Source organism: Macaca nemestrina, chromosome 12 (assembly GCF_043159975.1).
Source record: "Macaca nemestrina isolate mMacNem1 chromosome 12, mMacNem.hap1, whole genome shotgun sequence".
In the NCBI taxonomy this organism is placed as follows: domain Eukaryota; kingdom Metazoa; phylum Chordata; class Mammalia; order Primates; family Cercopithecidae; genus Macaca; species Macaca nemestrina.
The window spans coordinates 46,067,065-46,084,435 of NC_092136.1; the positions used below are offsets into that span (position 1 = coordinate 46,067,065).

The 17,371-nt window shown below is 45.4% G+C and overlaps 1 protein-coding gene and 1 long non-coding RNA gene across 4 annotated transcripts in view; one reads left to right on the top strand and one right to left on the bottom strand.

The window, feature by feature from the left end:
• Positions 1–17,371, bottom strand: part of LOC105486999 (neuron navigator 2) — a 767,789-nt gene that overhangs the window by 502,604 nt on the left and 247,814 nt on the right. The window lies entirely within an intron of this gene.
• On the top strand, positions 9,259–12,831 carry LOC139357493 (uncharacterized). 2 transcript variants are annotated; one of them, XR_011610771.1, is made up of 3 exons: positions 9,259–9,284; positions 9,658–9,772; positions 12,696–12,831. It is a non-coding gene; the product is annotated as an uncharacterized lncRNA (long non-coding RNA). The 2 variants fall into 2 exon arrangements; XR_011610770.1 differs by having other exon boundaries at positions 9,260–9,326.

Genomic DNA, 17,371 nt, shown 5'->3' on the forward strand with positions numbered 1-17,371 from the left:
TCATTGTAAAATTGGGATTATACTTGCTCCTAGCCTGCAAAACTGTTCAGAGGATTAGTTGACCTCTGCATGTAGTAAGGGTTCAGTTATGGTCAGCTGTTATTCCTGGTAGATTTCAGTGATGCTTGACTTAAACAGAGGTCCAGTCTTGGCACTAGAGCCAATATGGACCCACTGAGCAACTCTTTCTACCTTTCTCTCAAGCTTTGAGTGTAGAGTAGAAACTTTGAGAACACAGAGGCTTGCACGGCCAATAATCATTTGTTCAATTGATTCTAGATATTTAATGGTAATAACCTCCTCCCTCCCCAGTTAAGGCTGGGTGAGGCATGCAGTGGTTAGTCTTCTCTGCCAAGCCCTTGGGGTACACATGATTCCTGTCTTCAAGGCACTTAGTGTCTCCAGGAAAGACTAACCAACCACAGCACCAGGATGAATGAACTGGTGATGGCTCCATCTTGCCTTTAGACCTTTGCCTATGCTGTTCCCTTACATGTAATACTTTTCCTTTCCTTCACCTCCCTTCACCTGCTCCTCTTCCATCTCTACCTCTCTCTCTCCCCTCTGTGGAAGGTGTTCATTGTGTTTCTACAGACTCATTCTTGATGTATTTTGTATTCCTTTTTCTTCCTCCCCTCCTTCCTCTCTTTTTCAATTTTCAACTCTCAATTTCAAGTTTTGTTTCAATTTTTATATTTGGAATTGGTTACTGTCTTTCTAGTAGTAAGATAGATGGCTAAAATATGCCTGCAGCTTATCTTTAATTAACACATCTCACAGTGTTATTTGCTTTCAAAAAGGCCTGCACTGGTGTACGAGGCAGAATCATGCCACCTAGAGATGTCTGTGACCCAATCCCCTGAACCTGTGAATAGGTACATTTATGACAAAAGTAATTTTGCAGATGAGATTAAATTAAGGATCTTAAAATAGGGAGATGATCTTGGATTATTCAGGTGGGCCCAACGTAATCACAAGGGCCCTTAAAGATGGGAAAAGAAGGCAGAAGAATGAGAGAAGGAAATGAGACCATGAAAGCAGAGGTCATAGTGATGCCAGTGATTGCAGCTGCGGGCCGCCAGCCAAGGAGCGTGCGCAGCCTCTAGAAACTGCGGAAGACAAGGAGATCGATTCTCCCTCTAGAGCCTCCAGGAGGAACGCAGCCCTGCTGACACCTAGATTTTCAACTCGTACCTCCAGAAAGTCATTAATTTGTATTGCTTCAAGTCATAAAGTTAGTGGTAATTTGTTGCAGTAGCAATAGGGAACCAATAGAGCTGGCTCCAAAAGAAAGGGAAGGAAACCTGTTTCTTACAGAAGTATTTCCGTTTTGTAATGTCAGTACAACTAGGTTTTATGGGAGTACTTGTGTGTGAGTGTGTGGGACTCACCCGTATGGCATATGGCTATCTTTTCTCCTCCAGATCATGGTTGACACAGGACAAGTTTCCCCAAAATAAATAAACACTGTCATTTCAATTGAACCTTTGTGTGGAGATAAGTTCACATCCCAAAGTGGACTTGGGCTGCAAACCCCTTCCTCTGAAAAACATCAAGGGCATCATTGTGTTCATGCACTAATAAGCACTGCAAGGCAGTGGATTTGCTTTTCTTGTGCTTTCTTTTCATAGTGGCATCTGCTGAGCTTCAGCTGCCATCTGGACATGAGAGGACATAATGGCAGATGAGAGGATCTGACACCCAAGGAAGGAGGCAGTGGTCTGAACAACATCTTACCACTTATGAACACACCTATGTTCATGCAGTGAAAGCATGAGTTCTGTTTATTTGAACAACAGAGCTCTGAACAGCCCCTAAGCAGCCCATTTGCTCTGCTGGAATGCAGAGCATGCTAGTGCAGAGAAGTCTTTGAGGTCAGAGCTGAATTTGAAAATTGCCTGCTATTGATGGGTAACCAGGGTTGTTATTGTTTTTTCTTCAGCTGTAAAATGGGAGAATTGGGAGAGGTTCTGGTTTTGCACTGAGATAATGCATTGATGTGCACAGCACAGTCCCTGGATCAAAGTAAGCCATCAATACACAGTAGCTCTTGGGACTGCATTTAGCCTCCTGATCTAGCATAATAGTAAGAATAATAAAGAAGCAAGACTAGGGTTCTGTGGTCAGTTATCTTGTTTGAAGAATCTTTGCTGAAATGTTTCGAAAGGACATGACATATTTTTCTTCTTGGTTCCCTTTACACATGACGCTTCTCTTCCAAGCTGTGATTATGAAGTCTGTAATCTGAGTTCCCATCTCAAATCCTGCTCCATGAGTCTGTTTACTTCCCTGTCCCTCAAAAGCATTCTCAGCCCAGCCATACCCATTCATTAAAGACTTTAAGACTGACAATGAAAAGAGCCGAGCCATGAGTGGAGACAGTGTGCAAGAAGTAACTGCTTACTCCTTCCTTTGGGGCAAGGAGTACAATCAGCTGATGTGGCAGGAAGCCTGCAGTGTTGGGTTAAGTAGCAGTCAGATACATTTAAGTGGAACTGGCCTGTCTTCCAGCTGCAACCTCAGATGATAGCTATCCTAGCTCCACTTAGAAAGGCAGTGCCTCTTCTGCTCACCAGTGAGCTGCCTTCCCCAGAGCTCATAATGGCAAGGTGGAACAGAGCTGGTCCCCAGGCCTAGTAGAGCAAGAATAGGGCAGCTAGGGACCAATCATTCTGGTTTTCCTCTGAGCCAAGAGGGCTCCCCATTTCAAGGGCAGATGGTGGAAAATCTGAGAAAGAAGTTAGGATTGAGGGTGATAGCCACCTGCATGAGCCTACGTACAGTAAGAGCAGAAGATCCAACTGGAAAGGATGGTAGGAGCCATCTCCACTGCACCTTCTTCAAACTCCCCAGGGACACAAACTGAGAGCAGCTCTGTAACCAGTGTGGTTACAGAGCAGGCAGATCAGAGCCCAGCTGTGAGCAGACCCTTCTCTTTCTTCCCTGTCCTGAGAGCTGACCCATATGGTGTGGAAGGTGCATGCCAGCCGGAACAATGCATCTCCAACTTCAGAGTGTTGGAGAATCACTTGGAGATCCTGTTACAATGCAGATTGTGAGTCAATCGATCTGGAGTGGGGCCTGAGTCTCTGAATTTCTAAGATCTCGGGTAAGGCCATGCTGGTGGCCTGCCTTTGGGATCGCAATTAGCCTGATAACAGGCTAAAGAAAAATAAAAAATAAAGGATAATACAGAAACAAGATGAGGGTCTTGGAGGAGACTTTTCTATATGCTTCCATGATGTTCTGGGTGTCATATCTCTTGGCAGAGGTAATTTAGAGTGCTTCCACTTCCAAGTGGCCTTTGGGGTCCCCCTCTGTGGGCACTTTGAAGAATTAACAGGGAACAGGACAGGGCTTGGAGATTTGGATGAGACTAACACTGAGTGCCTGCTTGGAACAGCAGCAAGAGCAAAGGCAAGGAGCTGGGACTAGGCAGAGTTTAGCTAAAGCAGTTGGGAGCGGCAGGTGAGGAGAGGGCGGTTAAGGGAGGAAAAAGTGGAAAATGGAGAAGTGAGGTCAGCAAGGAGCACTGGACACTGAGTCAAAGCTCTTACTCTCAGCAGCTTTAACACCTGGGGCAAGCTGACGCCTCTGAGCCTCGGTTTCTTTATGTATAAATGGGTAGTGTAACATTTAAGCCTCAGGATTGGGGTGAAGGTTAAATAAAGCAACAAATGTGAAAACACCCAGCAAATTACCTGACATGTAATAGTATCCAATATCCAATACATTTGAAATAACAAACCGGTAAGTAGGCTCAGGCTTTGCAGAGTCTTGACAGCCAAATAAAGGAGTTTGGCTTGTGCTGCCAAGAAGACAGTCACAGATTATTCCTAACTCTGCAATAAAGCAAGCTCCCCCTAGGGATCTCTGCTTAACTGCCTCTGAGTAATTCTGAGCACTTAAGTGGAACTCAAACAGATAAAATTATATAATTCAAAACCAGTCTTGAATGCAGACCCCTCACTAATCCCGATTAATCTTTTGCCTCCATCTGAAATGGTATGATTCCACAGGCCCCTGGATTTCCTGGAGTAATCCACTATCCCTCTCTCCTCGACTCCAAGATGAGCAGCAGGTTGCATCGGACTGCATGTTAATAGGATGTCCCAGGGAAACAACACAACCCACGCCCAAATCCTGTCTAGGGCCTGGAGTACCAGGACCTTCCAAATCCCAAATCTGATGAAAAGAAATGACCCATTTTTCAAGGACCTTGCTAGAAGCCCTTAGAAAAAGGCTGCATTGAGAAAGAGTCCTTTCTAGGCAAACAAAGGAGGTCAAGGAAGCAGTGCTGCTGCCTATGCCAGGAAGGCTTTGTGGAGTCCTATGTCTACTCTCCTTCCCACTAACCCTTCCATCCTCACATGCTCCCTTGCACAGGCCTCAGCTAAGTAGAGCCTATGCAGCTTTTCATGACTTTCTTTTTTAAAAAAATAATATTTAGAAATGGTTTGGGGCCCAGAAACTTAAACGTTTCCACTGAGCCATTATTTTCCTGAAGTATATGTTTTAAAAATAGATAGAAGCAAAGCTTGCATTTCACAAAAAAACAAGAGGAAACGGTAAATACACTTAGCATCAGTGCAGAGGAGTCTGTCTTCCTTTACTCTCCTTGAGAGAGGATCTTAGGTGGTGCTGGGCCAGACGATCAAGTGCTTCTCCCCCAAAACCAAAAGCTCTAGATGAGTTTGGGGGTTGAAGGGGCAGGTGGATGGAGACACATCAGAATCACCTGTAGGTATTTTTTCTTTCCTAAGTAAATATCCCTTGCCCTAACTTCTCCCCTGGACCTTTCAAAAAACAGGCAGCAGTCCAGTGTAATGGCTAGAATGTGAGCCCTGGACACAGGCTATCTGGGCTCAATCCCAGCTCTGCAACTCACCAACTAGAGGCCTTCGGTAAGTTAACCAATGTATTTGTCTGTTTTCATGCGGCAGATAAAGATATACCCAAGACTGGGAAGAAAAAGAGGTTTAATGGACTTACAGTTCCACATGACTGAGGAGGCCTTACAATCATGGCGGAAGGCAAGGAGGACCAAGTCATGTCTTACATGGATGGCAGCAGGCAAAGAGAGAGCTTGTGCAGGGAAACTCCCATTTTTAAAACCATCAGATCTCATGAGATTCATTCACTATCATGAGAACAGTGCAGGAAAGACCCACCCCCATAATTCAATCCTCCCACCAGGCTCCTCTCACAACACATGGGAATTGTGGGAGCTACAATTCAAGATGAGTGGGGACACAGCCAAACCATATCAAACAATTTCAGTGCCTTAGTTTCTTCACCTGTAAAATAGGGGGATACAAGTGCCCATCTCATGAGGCTGCTACAAGTGTCAAAGGAGTTAATAGCCATGAAGTAGTTAGAGCATTGCCTGGCACAAAGCAAGATTCAACGATTTAATGCATCCCAAGTCACCAATATCTAATATGTCCCCAAACTCTCAATCCTAACTGCTCCTCTTGCAGTTCCCCATCCCCATAAATGACAACTCCATCCTTCCTGTTGCTTGGGTTCCAATCCTTGGAGTGATTTTTGACTCCTCTTTTTCACACTCTATATGCCATCCATTAACAAATCCTATCAACTCTAGTTTGAGCATATATTTAGCATCTGGCCATGTTTAAACACACCACCACTGACCCTCCAGTCCAAGCCACTGTCATCTTTCATCCTGACTGTTGCAGTAGCCTCCTCCTACCCTCACCTCCAGGCCCACAATGTCTTCTTCTCACAGCCTCTAGAGTAATTATTTAAAAATATTTAAGTCACACTATGTTTCTCCTTTGCTTAAAACCCTCCAAAGCCCCCTATATCACTCACAGTAAAATCCAAAGTTCTTCTGGGCCCTAGAAAGTCCTATGTGATACAGCCCCACTGCCTCTCTGATGCTATTGCCTACTTCTCTTCCCCTTGCTCCCTCTCCCCCAGACACAAACTCTTCCTTGCTGTTCTTTGAACATGCCCAGCATGCTCCTGCCTCAGGGCCTTTGCACATGTCATTCCCTCTGCCCAGAACACTCTTCCCTCAGAAACCTTATAGCTCCCTCCCTTTCTTCAGGCTCTACTCAAATGTCACCTCATCAGAAAGGCCGTCCTTGAACCTCCTATATAACACCTTCCATCACTTACTATACCCCTTTCTTTGCTTGAATTTCCTTTTGAGCCCTTATTACCAGTTAACATCATACACCTTTGTTCCTCTGCTTTTTTCCTCTCTCCCTGCTTTAGATATGCTGCTGTAATATAGCAGCAGCGTAGTCCCTTTTCTCTTTTGCACTATTTCTTTTTCTTTTTTTTTTTCGAGATTGAGTCTTGCTCTGTCACCCAGGCTGGAGTGCAGTGGCGTGATCTTGGCTCACTGCAACCTCTGCCTCCTGGGTTCAAGTGATTCTCCTGCCTCCACTTCCCAAGTAACTGTGACTACAGCTGCATGCCACCATGCCAGGGTAATTTTTTGTATGTTTAGTAGAGATGGGGTTTCACTGTGTTAGCCAGGATTGTCTGGATCTCCTGACCTTGTGATCCACCTGCCTCGGCCTCCCAAAGTGCTGGGATTACAGACATGAGCCACTGTGCCTGGCCCTCTTTTGCTCTATTTCTAGTCTCTAGAAACATGCCTGGAACATAGTAGGTGTTTACAACTATGAATATCTCCCTCCCTCCATTTCTGTCCCCCTCTAATACAGCTCCATGCTGTAGCCAGAAGAATCTGCTTACAATACAAATTTTAAATTTTATAATGCTCCTCTGTCACTCAAGAACTGCCAGTGGACCCCCCTGCTGCCCACAAGGCAAAGCTACTATGTGACATGGAAGTCCTTTTGTGGTCTGGTTGTACGTAACCTCAGCCCTCTCTGTTGCCATCGGTTAACCCTCTGCCCCTGGAGCAGAAATATGTCATTGCTCCCTGAGTAATTATCCTTTGCTCATGCTGGTCCCTCAACTTGGAATGCCCTTCCTCCCTTTCTGTATATGTCAGACCCTCACTGTAGTGGGTTGAATGATGGCCCCCTAAATGATATGTCCACCTGGAATCCATAAAAACGAACACATTTGGAAAAAGGATCTTCGCAGGTGTAAAGTTAATGATCATGAGATGAGATTATCCTGGATTAGGGTGGCCCCTAAATCCAATAACAAATATCCTCAGAAGAGAAGAGAAGGGGAGAAGACAGAGAGGAGGGGGCCAGGCAAAGACAGGCAGAGATTGGAGTGATGCTGCCACAGTCACGAGACACCTGGAGCCACCAGAGCTGGAAGAGGCAAGGAAGGACTTTCCTCTAGAGTCTGCCAAGAAAGTGTGGCTCTGCAGATGCCTTGATTTTTAGATTTCTGGCCTCCAGAACTGTGAGAGAATAAATTTCTGTTGTCTTAAGTCACCATGTTTGTGGTAACCTGTTATTAGCCCCAGGAAACTAATATACTCTCCCTTCAAGACTTGCAGAGAAGCGGCGGGGCGTGGTGGCTCATGCCTGTCATCCTAGCACTTTGGGAGGCTGAAGCAGGCAGATCACAAGGTCAGGAGCTCGAGACCAGCCTGGCCAACATGGTGAAACCCCATCTCTACCAAAAATACAAAAATTAGCTGGGCATGGTGGCGCGTACCTGTAGTCCCAGCTACTCGAGAGGTTGAGGCAGGAAAATCACTTGAACCCAGGAGGCAGAGGTTGTAGTGAGCTGAGTTCACGCCACTGCATTCAAGCCTAGGGAACAGAGTGAGACTCCATCTCGAAAAAATAATAATAATAAAAAAAGAACTTGTAGAGATGCACTCCTTTCCTCCCACCCCCACTGGGGAATCGTGCGTCCTTTTCATACTTGACATCCCTGATTTCCTGGCCAAAGCTGATTGGACTGGGGATGAACACTTAGCCCAAGCTGGGCCAATCACAGGGATTGGAACCTGGGAGAACAGGACCATGGGGCACTGATGGGGCAGGTCATCTAGGTTCACAGTTGGGCAGTATAGGATTATGTGCAGAAAGGAAGCCGTGCAGAGAGGAGCAGGACAGACATTGGAAGCTCTGATGATTCTCTAGTTCCTGGAAGAGAAGTTCCTGCTCTTTGTTTCTAAAAGGTTCCCACTCCCACTTTTCCATGACCTGGCTTGAGCAAGTTTCTCTTCCTTGCAACCAAATCATCCCTAATCTAAAAACTGAGCTTTAATGTCACTTCATCTTTGACCCCATCGCATGAAGAGAGAGGATCCTAGTCTATGGGCACCTCAGCTCTGTGTCCCCACCAAGATTCACTGTCACTGATAGCAATGTTTGCATGCCAGTTTTCCCCCAAACTGAGCTCTTCAACCATGGATCAATCTTGTTCTGCCTGTTCCCATTTCCCCATTACCAGATGGGGTACCATGTCTGAGACCACAATGGATAAATGAATAAAGGAAAAAATGTCACTCAGTTTTGCCCACAAGAAACTTATGGTCATGGTAGGAAGCCCAGACTGACACATATACCCAAGAGCACCATCCAAAAAGGACAAAGTAGAGGGCTGCTCTGAGTCCAGGAGGGGAGGCCGGAGGCCTAGTGTGGAGGCAAGGAAAGGGGAAATTGTAGAAGTGGTGGTGTGGGAGATGATCACTGGACCAGGCACAAGGCATGGTGGAGCAGGGAGGATGTTCCAAGTAGGGTGTAGGGGTGGTAGGGAGGAGGAAGCAGCAGCAATTGGGGCATGTGGCAGAGATAGGTCCTGACTTTGAGCAGAAGTTTGCAGGCAGGAGCTCTGAAGGAAGGGATCACTGGGCCAGTCCTGGGGCTTTGGATAACTCATCCACCTAGCTGACACCCAGTCAGACACTGTGCCTAGAGCCAGGTGTACAGAGATGACAGCAGAATTCAAAGACCAGGCTGAAGCTCTTGAGAGAACAAGACTGTATCTGCTGTTCCAAGGAGCAGAACTAGTAATACAAGCAAAGCTTCTGTGGAGCACTTTACAGTTTAGAAAGTGCTTTCTCATGTATTAATGATTACAAAATCACGTGGTATAGTAGAAAAAGTGATGCTGCCACAGAAAGCCTGCGTTAAGATCTTGCCTCTACTATTTAGTGGCTACAAAACCTTCAGCTAAGAACCTCCTTGAGCTTCAATTCCTTCATCTGTAGGATAACACCAGCTAGTGTTGATCGAATACCTAGTATATGCCTACTATTATAATTGCTTTTATGTGTATTAACTTATTTGATCTTTAAAAACAATCCTACAAAGTAGCTACTATTGTTATCTCCATTTTGCATGTATGGAAGTTGAGGCTCAAGGAAGGTAAGAAACCTGCCCAAGTCACACAACTACTCAGCAGAAGAGGTGAGATTTGAACCCAGTTATTCTTGCTCCAGAGTCCATGTTCTTGGCCACAATGCTGTACTGTAGATGATGACAGCAGCCCCTATTCAAACGTTTTGGGGGATCAATAAGATTAATACACATGTAACTGGCTAGAGGTTATAGGTAAATATTGGCAACTGTTACAATTTTGTCCAACGCACACAATGTTAGAGCAGTTGGTTGCTTTAGCAGATGCTGTTGACATCCTGTCATATTCCCTTGGTTTAGCCTGGAGATCATCCATAGACAGTGGGCATGTCCCTCTGCCTAGGGACATCCTGTCTCTGAGAGATTCTTGTGCATCAAACAGGGCAGGCCAGAAGTGCTGGGGTTCCACATCCCAGGAGAAAACCACACCGAATGAGGCAGATGAGTTGGTGCATAAACACCCCAGCTTCTTTGTTCCTCCATGGGACAATTCTGAGGTAGGTCCAACATAGTCCTTCGGAGGCCCCCTGTGGGACTGAGCCCAGCTGCCCATTACAGTAACCCACCCATTAGCACACCTTTTACTGGCTTTCTCCTTGCTGTCTCACTTCCCACTCCCTCACAGTGCTTCCTGGAATCGCTTCCCAAATAAACTACTTGCGCTGAAATCCTTACCTCACAGTCTGTGTTGGAGGACCCAGACTAAGACAGGGATGCAATTTAGTTTGGAGAGAGAGAAAAGGAAGGGATATACCCATTGAGGCTTGAGATTTTTCTGGGCAGATACTGCCAGAAGAGCATCAGCCCTCAGTGAAGGGAAACGTTCCCAGTAACTAGAAAAATGGATCAGCCTCCCTCGTGCTGTTTCTCAAACAGAATAGTCCCTTCACCCGCATTTCACCTGACACTTCAAAAAGATTGGCCATCAAGAGATTCTGGCAAGAGCCCTGATGCCTCTGGAGTAGATTACAGGAGCATTCCTTGAAACCCTAGGATGTGAGCATAAAATAAACACAAATAAGCTCCCCTTGTCTAAATAAACCGAGGTACAGTTTGATGAGGCAGTTTTCTTTTTCTTCCTACCCCTTCCACACTTCTCTCCTCAAAGGCCAGGTTTGTTTGCTTACTTATTTAATACTGAACCCTTTGTACCTTCAAAGAATGCCTTTGTGTCTGAGATGAAGTGGAGCATTTCTGCCTGCTGGACACAATTTTCCAAATGAACCTCCAAACACAGAGTAGCCTAGATTATTAGCAATAAGACAACCTCGCAGTTTGGCCGAATGGATGAAACGAACAGGAGGTAAGAGGGAAAACATGAGAAAGGATGGATTTTCAGCAGGTTTTTCCAGCCAAGCCATTTGCAATTCCACTGGAAAGGATTCTCAGGGGGAAAGAAACCAAAGAACATGGTGAGAAAAAAAGCAAACTACTGGCTCAGCAGTGCGACATCTTCCCTTGACAAGTTGGTCATGAGGAAAGAGGGACAGGACACATTGAAAAGGACCAAGGCTGGCCAGTATGATGGCACAGAGGGCTTTGTCACCTCTAAATGTGGGTGGCCTGGGCCACAGTCTAGGCTGGGCTCAGAAGTGCCCCTGCCATTTCATCCATCATGGAAACTGCACAAACACTAAGAACAGAGCATTTGGCCAGACCCAGACATTTCAAATGAAGAGAAGCTTTCAGAGAACACAGTTGGAACCAAAAATCAACACAAGAATCACCAAACACACACACACACAGAGGCCATAAAAGAATGTATTATGCAGAGCCAACTAAAAAAACATCACAGGGGATATATGCATTGTGAAGCATCCCGTTCTCTAACGGGTCAAGTCCTTCCCATAAGAGGCTGGTCAGAAGCTTGGCAGTGGAGTCAAACTCCTTGGGGAGGAATCTCCCTAGCTCTGCCACATATGAACTGGGTGACCTCAGGCAAATTCCTTAATCTTTCTGTGTGCTTCCGTTTCCTCATCTGCAAAAGAGGGCTGATAATAATAATTATACTAACCTCAGAGCATTTTCTGTGAGGATTAAATGAATAAATACATATACCTCACCTAGAAGAGGGTCTGGCATGCCCAACACACGTTAGCTCTGATCACTACATAACTTCAGCAGACAATAACTCATCAGCATTACAATAGCTTCCCAGGTACAATAGGATAAAAGTTAAAAAGACAAAGCAGCATAAAAGCAGGTCAGACTGAAAGAGAATTCCCTGAAGCTAGGAGACTATCCCACTTCAAACAAAGCTCAGTGACCATCTTACCTGTGTACAGTTTCCTCGGCTCACGGACGGCTGTTCACTGTGGGTGCCACAGGTGCAGGGTGAGTTCTGAGGACCCCCTGGCACCCCCAGGTTCTCTTTGGCATGCTAGAAAGGTCTATTGGACTGCAGATCAGAAGTGTGGCTGAGGCTGGGGCACTGCCCTTGAGGAAGAGATGGCACACCCCCTCCCCTCTCCCCGCTCCCGAAAGCTGCTCTTCCATCCGGCTGTGCCTGTCACTGTCGGGGGCGGTGGCATCTGCCTCTGAACTGGTCAGTAGCTGGGGCCTGGCCCCCAGGGCAGCGGAAGGGCGTGCTATTGGCATGGTTCATAACTGGAGGCCAGTTCCCCTGCGGTCTCTCTGTGCAGAGAATGCTACGTCCCAGACCCACCTGCCCTTGAGAGCAGGGCCCCATCCCTGTCCTTAGCTCAAGACAGGGGCCCAGGATTTTCTTTATAGAGGTGAGAAATGGCCACGGCTCCACTCATCGCAGGCAAACACACGCACCCCAGTGAAACTCGCAGTTCTGTGCAGACCTTCCTCACGCATCCCCAATCCTCCCCACCTCCTCCAGCTAAAATTGCCCACTTGTTTAGACTTCCGCAGCTTGGGAATGAAGCTGGAATTAAAACAGAGACAAAGGTCCACCATCAGTAATTATTTCTGAAGTAACAAGAAACTAATTGGGACTTACTGTTATTAAAAACCTATACGGCAGGCAGTAATTAAACTGCAGCTAACGAGAATTTCGGCACCAGGCTCTGCAGCCACCACATGGCTATTCTCCTCATCCTGGGTGGAGGGGGTCTGTTGTTGGAGGAAATAAATGGCTTCTTCATAGCCCTCCAAGAGATATTAGTCATATTGGAGATTTCTGCCCCAGGGAAGTCAGTGAGATGGGGCAGTGGGGCAAGACAAGGCACAAGTATGAGAAGCCCAGGAACACATGGAGGTTTCTAGATTGGCTGCTATTATCCTCTGGATGGTGACATCATGCCTCTGGGAAATGGCTGCGGGATACTGTCAAGTCAGTAGGAAAACAGCTGAATCGACTCTTTCATACATAGATTTATTGAGCACTTCTTACGTGTTAGGATCTCCGGGAGATGCATTTATCTACATTATTTCATTTACTCTTCCTAACAGCCTGAGGAAGGAGGTACCACTAGGCACTGTTTTACAGATGAGGAAACTTGGCTCAGAGAGACAAAGTCGCCTATGGAAACTCACCTGACTGCTGAGCAGAGTGAAGCCAGAGGTGGATCCAGAAGGAAGGAAAAACTTGGAGTCACATTCTTGTACGCAACACAGCAAAGAGAGGCAGTCGGTGGAGTCAGTGGGGCCAGCTAGGTGTGGCCACCTTCTAACCTCCTGATGAGTTGTTTAGCTACCAAAACATTCTGTGCCTCTGTTCCTGCATCTGTAGAGTGGGGATTAGTTATACCTACCTACTGGGTCTGCTGTAAAGACGAACAGCCTGCAGGTGAAGCGTTTAGCCCAGGGCTTGGTGCATGGTAAAAACTCAATAAAGGCCAGTTGTTATTCTAGGTGCTCTACAGACGCTCTCGGAAGTAGTGCTATCATTTGCTGAAACTCATTGTCTGAGCATGACAGAGGTTTTATAATAATGAAAGCTGTGGAAGTCTCAGCAAACAGTGTGTCTGCCTGTGTCCCTTGGGAAGGGGGCAGACAAACCCAGAGAGCTGGTTTTGCTCGGAGGCCACTGCCCTGGTGTCCGGGGCAGTGGGAGGCTGGCCAAGCTCCCAGACAGCCTGTCTCGGGCCTGGAGCACAGAGCCGTTGCCTCACCAGCTTGTAATGAACTGCGTCTCCATCCTGATTAGGGGAACAATCCTCACACAGAGAGACTCAGGGGAAGGAAATGACAATGTTGTGGGGACAGAGTATAACCTCACCTCCCAAGGAGGAGCTGGCTTCTGGGGAGCCGGTGAATTGAAGGTCACAGCCCAAGATGGTGCCCATCCCCAGGGAGGAGGCTGAGCAGATTCCACTGGGGCAAGTCTAGGATTTAAGAAACGTGCTAGGTCCAGCCAGGCCTCTGGATGCAAGCCTAGAAGGTAGCAGCTCATAGGCTCTGGTTTGCCAAAAAGGGCACACAAAGAAACCAACCTTCCCTGGGCACCTACCCCATATCATTCCCCGTGCCAGCCTTATGACATCAACATTGTCCTATAAAATAGAATTTTAGAGCACTGTCTTTTTCCAAAACCGTGAGTTGCAGCCCATTACTGGGTTATGAAAACAATTTAGTGGGTGACTAATACCATTTTTAAAATAACGTGATATTAAAAAAAAAAAAAAAAACCAGAAAATTTCAGAGTGTATTGCACGTGGTACAGATGAGTATTGTTTTAGGAATCTTTAATTTATTTAGTGTCCGTGTGTTTGGGAGCTGAATTGTGATATAAGATATATTTTTTTACTGAGAATTATGGTCACAACTTCTCGAAAGAATGCAGGCTCCAGCCAGTCATAGTGGCTCATGCCTGTAATCCCAGCACTTTGGGAGACCAAGGCACCGGGACTGCTTGAGTCCAGGTGTTTGAGACCAGCCTGGGCAACATAGTGAGACCCCATCACTAAAAAAAAATTTTCTTTTTAATTAGCCGTCATGGTGGTGTGTGTCTGTGGTCCCAGCTACTCGGGAGGCTCTGTGGTGGGAGAATCACTTGAACTCGGGTGGTTGAGGCTGCAGTGAGTCATGGTCGTGCCATTGCACTCCAGCCTGGGCAACGGAGTGAGATCCTGTCTCAAAAAAAATAAAAAATAAAAAAAGAATGCAGGCTCTGAAATCAGACTGACTGGAGAACCTTGGTCAAGTTGTAAAACCCCTCTGTGTCTCAGTTGCCTCATCTATAAAATGGGGATAATAACAGAACATTTCATAGTGTTGTTACATGAAGTAAATGAGTTAATATTATAAAGTGCTTAAAGTGGTGTAGCAGACACCACTAGCATTCATCAATTTCCCCTCAGCCAACCCCAAAGCCCCATACAGATAGTTCAGTTCCTTGTATGTGCCAATGCCTTCCTGAGTCTTTCTCCTGAGGATGCTTCCTCATCATGGTTATAGGCTTAGCGCAAGCACAGGGCAGGTCAAAGGTGTGGTGGAATGAATGCCCCAGGAGTGACCCTCCCGAATGAGGACTGGAAGATGGTGGATAAACACCACAGTGGAGATTCTGAGGTGCATTTCTCAGTCTCTAAGAGGGTGCCCAGTGGGACTGAGCCCCCACTGCCCACCAAAATGACTCCTCCCCAGCTCACTTCCCTGCTCTCTCACATTGCTTCCTGGGATCCCCTCCCATATAAACTTGCACCTAAGTCCTTGTCTTGGTGTCTAATCCTAATTTTGATGAACTTAAGCAGATTCTGACACAAAGTAAGTGCTTGATAGATGTTAGTTATTATTAATCATGTTCATCTTGAGAGAGGATCTATGCAAGTGCTTTATGTGCAATATCTCATTTAATCCTCACACCAAGCCCATAAAGTAGAAACTGTGATTATCCCTGTTTTTCAGATAAGAAAACAGGCTTAGAAAAGTTAAGCACACTGCTCAGGTTTACATGGTTAGACAGGAAAGAGTTCCACTCTGAACCCATGAGTGTTACCAACGCCCCTGTTCTCCTCCTCTCCTCTCTGTTTAATCTATACAATCACCCTGCCAGCTAGCTGCTGTTGTCACTCCTATTTTACAGATATGGAGATAGAAAACCCAGAGAAATGATTTGCATTCAATTCCCACACTGTTCACTACCATGCTGGGACCAGCACCTGGTATCCTGACTCCTGTTCCTGTGCTTTCCATGACAGCAGCAGCAGCCTGCTTCCATGTGCCCCGGAAAGAGAACACACAGGAGAAATCCCTTCTAAAAAAAAAAAAAAAAAAAAAAAAGGCCCTGAAGTAGAAACCAGCCAGCTACCATCAAACTTTGCAGCACAGGAGAAAGGTAGGATGCAGTTGAAAAGAGACACAATTTTCACAGACTTAATGAAACTTACAGAAACTTAATGAAACAGACAGATAGCAATCTGTTCTAGTGCTTTTGCCTCAACTCCTCAACCTGTTAAATGGGCTGATGGCCTGGTATGAAGTCCCTCTACTCATTGCTGGCCTTCACTTTCAGCTCCTCTTCCTTATCTCCAACAGCCCCACCATTCCACCAAAGTACCTTGAGGTACTATACCTTTGGTCTGAGCTCCATCTGCATGAAACTCACTGTGATGTGTCCCTGGAAACCTGCTGTGTGCCACACGCAATGCTAACCTCTCAGTGCCCCAACTTCCTCATCTATTAAATTGGGATAATCCTAGTATCTTCTTCATGAGTTGTTATGAGGATTAATTGAACTAATTGTGCAAATCCCATAGCTGGCAAAGGACCCATATCTAGCATATATAAAGAATACTCAAAACTCCACATTAAAAAACAAACAATCCAGCCAGAAGATGGGTAAATGACATGTAGAGACATTTTACTGAAAAGAATATACAGATGGCCAATAAGCAGTGAAAAGATGTTCAACATCACTAGCTATTAGGGAGATGGAAAGTCAGACCATGATAAGATGTCACTACATACCTTTTAGAACAGATAAAATTAAAATAGTGGCAACACCAAATTCCAGCAAAGATGTAGAGACACTGAATCACTCATACATTGCTGGTGGGAATGTAAAATGGTACAGCCACTCTCAGAAACAGTTTTACTTCCTTCTTAAAACACTAAACATATACTAAACATGTAACTCAACAATGGCACCCCCAAGCATTTATCCTGGTGAGATGAAGACTTATATTCAAATAAAAATCTATACACAAATATTTATAGCTGCTTTATACGTCAAAGCCAAAAACTGGAAACAACCCAGATACTTTTCCTGGTTAAACCATGGTCTGTCAGTCATGTATCAGTGGTATATCAGTGTATATCAGTGGTATATTGGTGGCATATCCACGGAACAGAACTCACCAGGAACAGAGGAATGAACTATAGACAGACAACCTGAATGGATCTCAAAGCCAATCTTAAAAGGTCACATACTTTGCCATTCCACTTAGATAACATTGTTGAAATGACAACATTTTGCAGATAGAAAACATATTAATAGTTGGTTGTCAGGGGCTGGGGGTGGCGGAAGGGAGAGGGGTGGGTATGACTCTGAAGGGGCTGAACAAGGGAGATCTTTGTGGAGATGGGGGAGTTCTGTATCTTGATTGTGGTGGTGATTGTGTAAGATTCTCACAAATTTACACAAGTGAGAAAAGGACACAGAACAATACTCACACAGTCAGTTGCCTGGTTCTGAAACTGTCCTATAGTTATGTAACGTGTAAACATTGGAGAAAACCAGGTGAAAGGGATCTCTCAGTTCTATCTTTACATGGGATCTCTCAGTACCATCTTTGCAACTTCCTGCAAATCTATCATTATTTCAAAATTTTAAAAAATGTTTTAAATGACCTACTTGTAAAGAGCAGAGCAGTGGCTAAATGAACACTTAGTCAATATCAGCTGTCATTACTATTATTTTATTTTCATTATTACTTCATACAAGTCATCTTAGTTAATGCCCACAATAAACTTGTTATCACAAGTTTTTAAAAAATGCCCATTTTACAGGTGGAAATAGTGAAACTCAGACATATTAGATAGTCTAAGTTTGCATACCCAGAAAGACCTAGGAATTAAAAAGGCCAAGTTCATGGACTTCCCCCAAACATTCAAGTATGAAGACCAGTAAGATAAAAATCTTTGCCCACATCAAGCTTTATAACATATGGGAGCAATGACAAAAA